The sequence below is a fragment of the Protopterus annectens genome, chromosome 7.part0 (genome assembly GCF_019279795.1).
Source record: "Protopterus annectens isolate FY-2018-M chromosome 7.part0, PAN1.0, whole genome shotgun sequence".
Classification (NCBI taxonomy): domain Eukaryota; kingdom Metazoa; phylum Chordata; order Ceratodontiformes; family Protopteridae; genus Protopterus; species Protopterus annectens.
In genome coordinates, this window is record NC_056739.1 from 258370588 (window position 1) to 258376587 (window position 6000).

At 38.7% G+C, this 6000-nt stretch overlaps 1 protein-coding gene across 2 annotated transcripts in view; it reads right to left on the reverse strand.

Moving 5' to 3' along the window:
- Positions 1-6000, reverse strand: part of LOC122806383 (gastrokine-2-like) — a 137081-nt gene that overhangs the window by 68030 nt on the left and 63051 nt on the right. The gene's annotated exons all lie outside the window — the stretch shown is intronic.

Sequence of the window (6000 nt, forward strand, 5' to 3'; positions counted from 1 at the left end):
TATGACAATCAAAGGTGAGGTTGTTGTCAATTGTGACACCTAGTAGTTTGGTTGTAGGGTCAGGTGATATAGTAGTTCCATTGCTAGATAGGATAGTAAAGTCTAGTGTAGGGGATCTGGTAGTGGGCTTAAAGAGTAAGAGTTTGGTTTTTTTAGCATTTAGAAGTAGGCATTGCTGTGAGAACCAGGTTTCAACTTTGGAGAAAACAGCTTGAGTGTTAATTTGTAGTTCAGGGATGGATTTAGCAGAGCAAATTAATGTGGAGTCGTCAGCATATTGTATACAAGTGGCCTGGGGAATCGCTGCTTGTAAGTCATTTATAAAGAGGGAGAAAAGAAGTGGTCCAAGAATAGATCCTTGGGGACCCCAAGTGAGATAGGGAGAAGGGATGAGAGTTTGTTATCCCAAAGAACGGCTTGTTTCCTGTTTGTAAGATAGGAATTAAACCAGTGGACAGCCTTAGATTCTAAGGAGAGAGATTCAAGAATTTTCAGGAGAATGGAGTGGTTAACCATATCAAAGGCCTTAGACAGGTCAATAAAGAGAGCTGAAGACAGGATGCTGTTATTACGATTCATTAATATGGTCTGTAAAAGTGAGGAGAGCGGTGGTTGTGCTGTGAGAAGGCCTAAATCCATGTTGACAGTTAGTGAGAATGTTGTACTTTATTAAGTGGTCCATTAACTGATGATGAACACATTTTTCCATGATCTTTGCTAGTGGGGACAAGAGAGCTATGGGCCTATAATTAGAGAGTTCATAGGAGTTACCTCCTTTGTGCAAGGGTATGATGTGAGAGATTTTCCAAATGTCAGGTATGGTTTCTTCATTTATGGTTCTGTTAATGAGAATAGATATGGGATAGGCAATTTCAGAGGCTGCTTTTTGAAGGAATTCAGATGGGAGTTGGTCAGCCGAGGGGTGCAGGGTTTAAGTTTGTGGATACATTTTGTAGAAAGGCAGTGGAGATGGGTTGTAGCCTAAAGATTGGTAGTCTGGAGGATGCAGGCTCCGGGATACTAGTATAGTCACTAGAGAGGTGAGAGGCCAAAGAATTAATAGTATCAATAAAGAAAGAGTTAAAAGTATTGGCAGTATCAAGGGAAGAATTCTTTTCAGATCCGGTAGGGGATGGAGTGGTAGTCTGTCCAGGGTGTAGAAGCCTGTTTAGGGTTGACCAGAATTTTTGAGGGTTATTGTGATTAGCTTGCTGGAGATTGCTATAATAACTTCTTTTATCAGAGAAGATAGCTTTTTTAGTACTGTTTCTTAGGTATCTAAAGGTCTGTTGGTCTGCAGGAGATTTGCTGTTTAGTTTATCCTTACCACATATTTAGAAGCAGAAGGTTTTGGGTCAAAGGGACGTTCATTATTTGGATGACATTTTGTCGGTAGGAGAAGGTATGGATGGGTATTGTAAGGTACTAAGTAATTTTAGACCTTCAGGAGAAATTAGGAGTACCTTTAGCCGGTGAGAAGCAAGAGATCTCTGAGAAAGTGTTAACATTCTTCAGCTTATCATTGTGCCATTTTAGGCTCCAAGAAGCTAAGTGTAAGGTCAATGAAAAGATCAATAGTATGATAAATAAGTTGAAAGTGGGACTAAGACTATATTTTTCCTATAGAGTGGTATGACCAGGTTGAACAATTAACAGGACCTTGACTAATCTTATAAAAGATGATAAAAAGAAGCATCACAGGTAAAGGTATCTTGTAATATTAAGGTTTTGGTTTTAAGTCTTTTGATTAGGCAAGAGGATTGGGTTTCATTTGATGACTTACAGCTGTGTGTAGATGAGGCAGCTGATTTATTCATGGGGCCTTATTTCAAACACAAGTGTTTCTCTGTTGCTCGGCCAATGCAATTGGCATCTGTTTATAGGAAAAACATTGCATTTTTAGAACTGGTGCCAAACCACGAAAGCTGTACAAATGGGGAAGAGGAGTTTCTGTATGCGATGGTAATTTTACATTTACATGGCACTGCTGAAGATGCTGTTGAAAAAGTCAGCAAAAGATGTTAGGGTTTACTTGCTGTTGAGAAAGCTGGTACTGCATTCTCTTGAAATCAATGCTTCTATTTCTGAAAAGCATATTCCTGGACACAGATTTCAGTTTTTCAGGTTCCAATCATTGGGCCCAGAGACAGAAAAGCTGCCAATAGTCATTTAGATGAGAAGGTGTTGTAGTTTGGACAGATATAGCAAGTAACATATTAGGTTTGGGAGACTGAGCAGAGATTGCCAGGAGGTTATCTTTACATTCTTGTTCAAATTCTACCAAGTGGTCTTCTGAAGCTGTACTGCCATCTTTCAAAATGTATTTGTGTGTTGGCTTTTCAGGACAGGTCAGCTTGTTGGTGGTTATGTGCTTTACAGATATGTGAAGGCTGATTCATTAAGACCAATTAATTTGCATTTATCTGTATTGAGCACAGTGACAAGGTGAACAATTATTGAGGATTTTATCTGCAGGATGTGTTTAGGAAGGATGTCATTTGGTAGATGCCCTTTAAAACTACTTTCAAGAAGTATGCACTTTGTGGATGCTATATTGAACTAATATGTTTTGTGAGAATTTTGGCAGTGAGATTGTGCCAGCATGTGTTTTGGGTTAGTGAACTGTTGAGTTTGGGATGGCCAGAAGTTGTTTGGCAGGTAACACAGACTTTATTCACTTTCAAAGTCTAAAATGGACCAAGCTGGTAAAGGACAGTACATGATTTTAAAGAATGATGATGTGATGTGATGTGATGGCCTGTGCTTTGGCACTGCTCAGTTAAGAAGGTTGAGGCCAGGAGTAATGATTTTGTTTTTTAGTGCAGTAGATAAGATGCCATTATCAGCAAATCTATTTAATTAAATGCTGCAAACAGAATTAGCTTCTCATGGTATTGCAGGTAAGAAGTATTTGTTACTTCCATTCCAGATAGGTGGAAAATCTAATTTGGTGTAGGAAAGAATGCTTATTGAGTTTATTAAGAGGAAAAGCAGACAGTCTTCAGAAGCCTAGATGTTTTTTTGTATTTGGCGACTTCTGTTTGGTTATAACAGTTTGTCATCCATGTGTTTTAGTTTTACACACTGAAGGAAAGTCTTGATTGTAGGGCATTAATTTGTGTTATGGGTTGCAAGACATGAAGCTGTAAGGCCGTGAGTAAAGTACTTGCATCTGGATACTTGAAAATGGTATGTAATTTGGAAAATAACATGAGAAGCAGGGTGAGGCAATTATTATCCATGTTAAGGGATTTGAGAGGTGCAGACCATAGTTTTAAAGTCATTTTGATTAATTTGGAGTGGAATGATTTTTGGTCTGTATCAAAAAAATAAGTTACTGTCTTTAATTGGTAAGAATTTGTTAGTGGTACTGTAGATATTTCCAACAGCTCTGGTGCCTTAGGCTGTCAGTATTCCTCGGGAGGTTGGAGGCCTTCTTGGTGTAGTTCTCTTAGGGCTTCACCTGTAGAATCTGCTAGGAATTTTATTAATCACAGGATGGCAAGAACAGCTTCTTCATTTGGGTTGTTTATAGTAGAGCTATGGGATTTTGTGGATATAGATCACATTTGGTTTAAAAGGTATGAAATGCGTATAAGCGGCACAGGTCTTGATTTATTTAATGTGAACATTTCTTTGTTTTCAAAGGAGGTGCATAAGGAAATCAATAAGAGCAAGGATGATGATAGTGTACATTCTGAATTGGCTAAAGCAAGGAAAAGGGGCAAAACAGGCTGCCATGTAGGCAGCCTGGTCTGTGGTTTTATGGTCATTAAGTTGGTTCTTCCCTTTGCTTGCAGCCATTATCTAGATACATTTCAAGACTGAGCAGAGTTGGATGCACTCTTAGACACTATACTGTGTTCTGGTTTGAGTGGGAGCTGTATAAATGTGACTCTAATACATGACCAGTCTGTGAACTCTGTCCATTTCCCATGGGATGAATGCATGTGGTCCATTCAATGCTGCTTGAATGTGTTGAATTTCTACATTTTTTTAATGTTTTTGGTTTGGCAGTAAATATTTAGCAAATTGACAATTTGGGTTGTTTGTTGTGTCAGTAGTGAATAAGGGGTTCATGATTCATTTTTATCTGTTAGATTAATAATTTTTCTAGTTCACCACAGGGGTTCATGTTCCTTTTTGTCTAACAATTCTGGGCCACTTTTTCTACAGTACACTTAAAACTCTGTTTCTGCCATTTTGGTGTTTCCCATGCTTGCTTTCTTTGGTTTGTGGCATTAATAATTTTCCTAGTCTACCACAAGGATTTATTTCCTTTTTGTTTGACAAAGTGAGACTTCTTTTTTGACATTAGACTCAGTATAGTCAGAAAAAGGTTTCCAGCTTAATGCCATACTAACGCTTCTAATTATGCCTTCTAGACTGTTCTCTAGAATGGTATTACATTTTTCAGTCAGTTTTATACAAATTCCTATACTGATTCATTACAGCAAATGAGATTTTTCTCTCTTTCTTTCTTTTAGATAACAGCATTTCCCATATAAAACTATTGTCTGACTTTCCTAATCTAATCCTAGGGCAACTGATACTGCAGATTATATATATTTGTTTCACTCACAGGAAACAGTGTGCTGTTCTCTGTGGGTGATGGGGAAAGGGCAGTCTTCTTCTTCTTTTGGCTTTTTCTCGGTTAGGGGTCGCCACAGTGGATCACCTGTCTGCTCATGATTGGCAGTGGAGTTTTCACGGTGTTGAGTTGCCAGCCCAATGCCCAGCCTTCCACAGAAGACACACAGATGCACACACTCATGCCTAGGGCCAATTTTAGAGTGTCCAATCCACCTACAGCATGTCTTTTGGGATGTGGGAGGAAACAGGAGCACCCGGAGAAAACACGCGTGACCATAGGGAGGACATGCAGACTCCACACAGAAGCCACCCCAGCTGAGGATTGAACTGGAGAGCCTCTTGCTGTAAGGTGGCAATGCTAACTGCTGCACCACCAATGGGGAAAGGGCAGTGCAAGGTCAAAAAGGCGCATCATGACCAAAGTTAGAGCAGGTTGGGAAACTGAGAAGCTAATGGCTGCAGAAATAATGCTACTGCAGACCCTGTAAAACAACATGGTGATAAAGCAAAAGCTTAATTATAATGCATTCAGGTTATCAGTCCATATCTGTATACCTACCAGCCTGAGCTTTGGGTAGTGACCAAGAACATAAAATAATGGATACAAATGTCAGAAATGAGGTTTATTAACTTGTTAAGTTGATTTACTCTTTGGTACACAGTGACAAACTCAGACATCCTTGAAGATATCAAAGTGCAGCCACTGTGTCTCCTTACTAAGAGCTGAAGTGATGTGAGCATCTTGTATAAATGCCCCTTGCTCACCTTCCATGGGAGGTGTTACAGGTACAGTCTACTGGTAATAAGGGAGACCCAGGACAGACTGGGAATATCTTTCATAACAACTGGAAGTGCCTGTGGAATCGGCACAATCATCTAGAGGTTATTGTTTGGGAAAAGATCATGCAGTCTTTCATGATCAACTTTTTATGCTCACAATATCCACCAAGACAGTCAGTTTAGAAAACAGATGGAGTGAAGGATTATTTGTTAGATAGGGGGATGTATGGAAAAAATGTCTTGACCTCTGTTATGATGAGATTTAGAGGATGAATGTACTAAAACTGATATTCCATCTGCATAATTTGAGATGTTAGAATGAGAGAGTTGTATATTCTGTAGGAATACTTCAAACTGTTCAGTGTCTTAATCAGTCAGTCCACCTTAACCAAATTGCAAAGACTGTTTATATCATATTGAATATACATTTAATTTCATGTCTTTCATTTTTGTGGCTAATGTACTATGTTATTTTCAATTAAGATGATGCAGATTATATGAAAATTTAATTCATACAATTACCCTGTCTTTTTTCTCCCCATTTCATCTTTCTTTATGTATTCCGTTTCATCTATAGCTGTTAGTTTAAACTCTGAATTTATTCCTACATTTGTAGCTGTTTATACT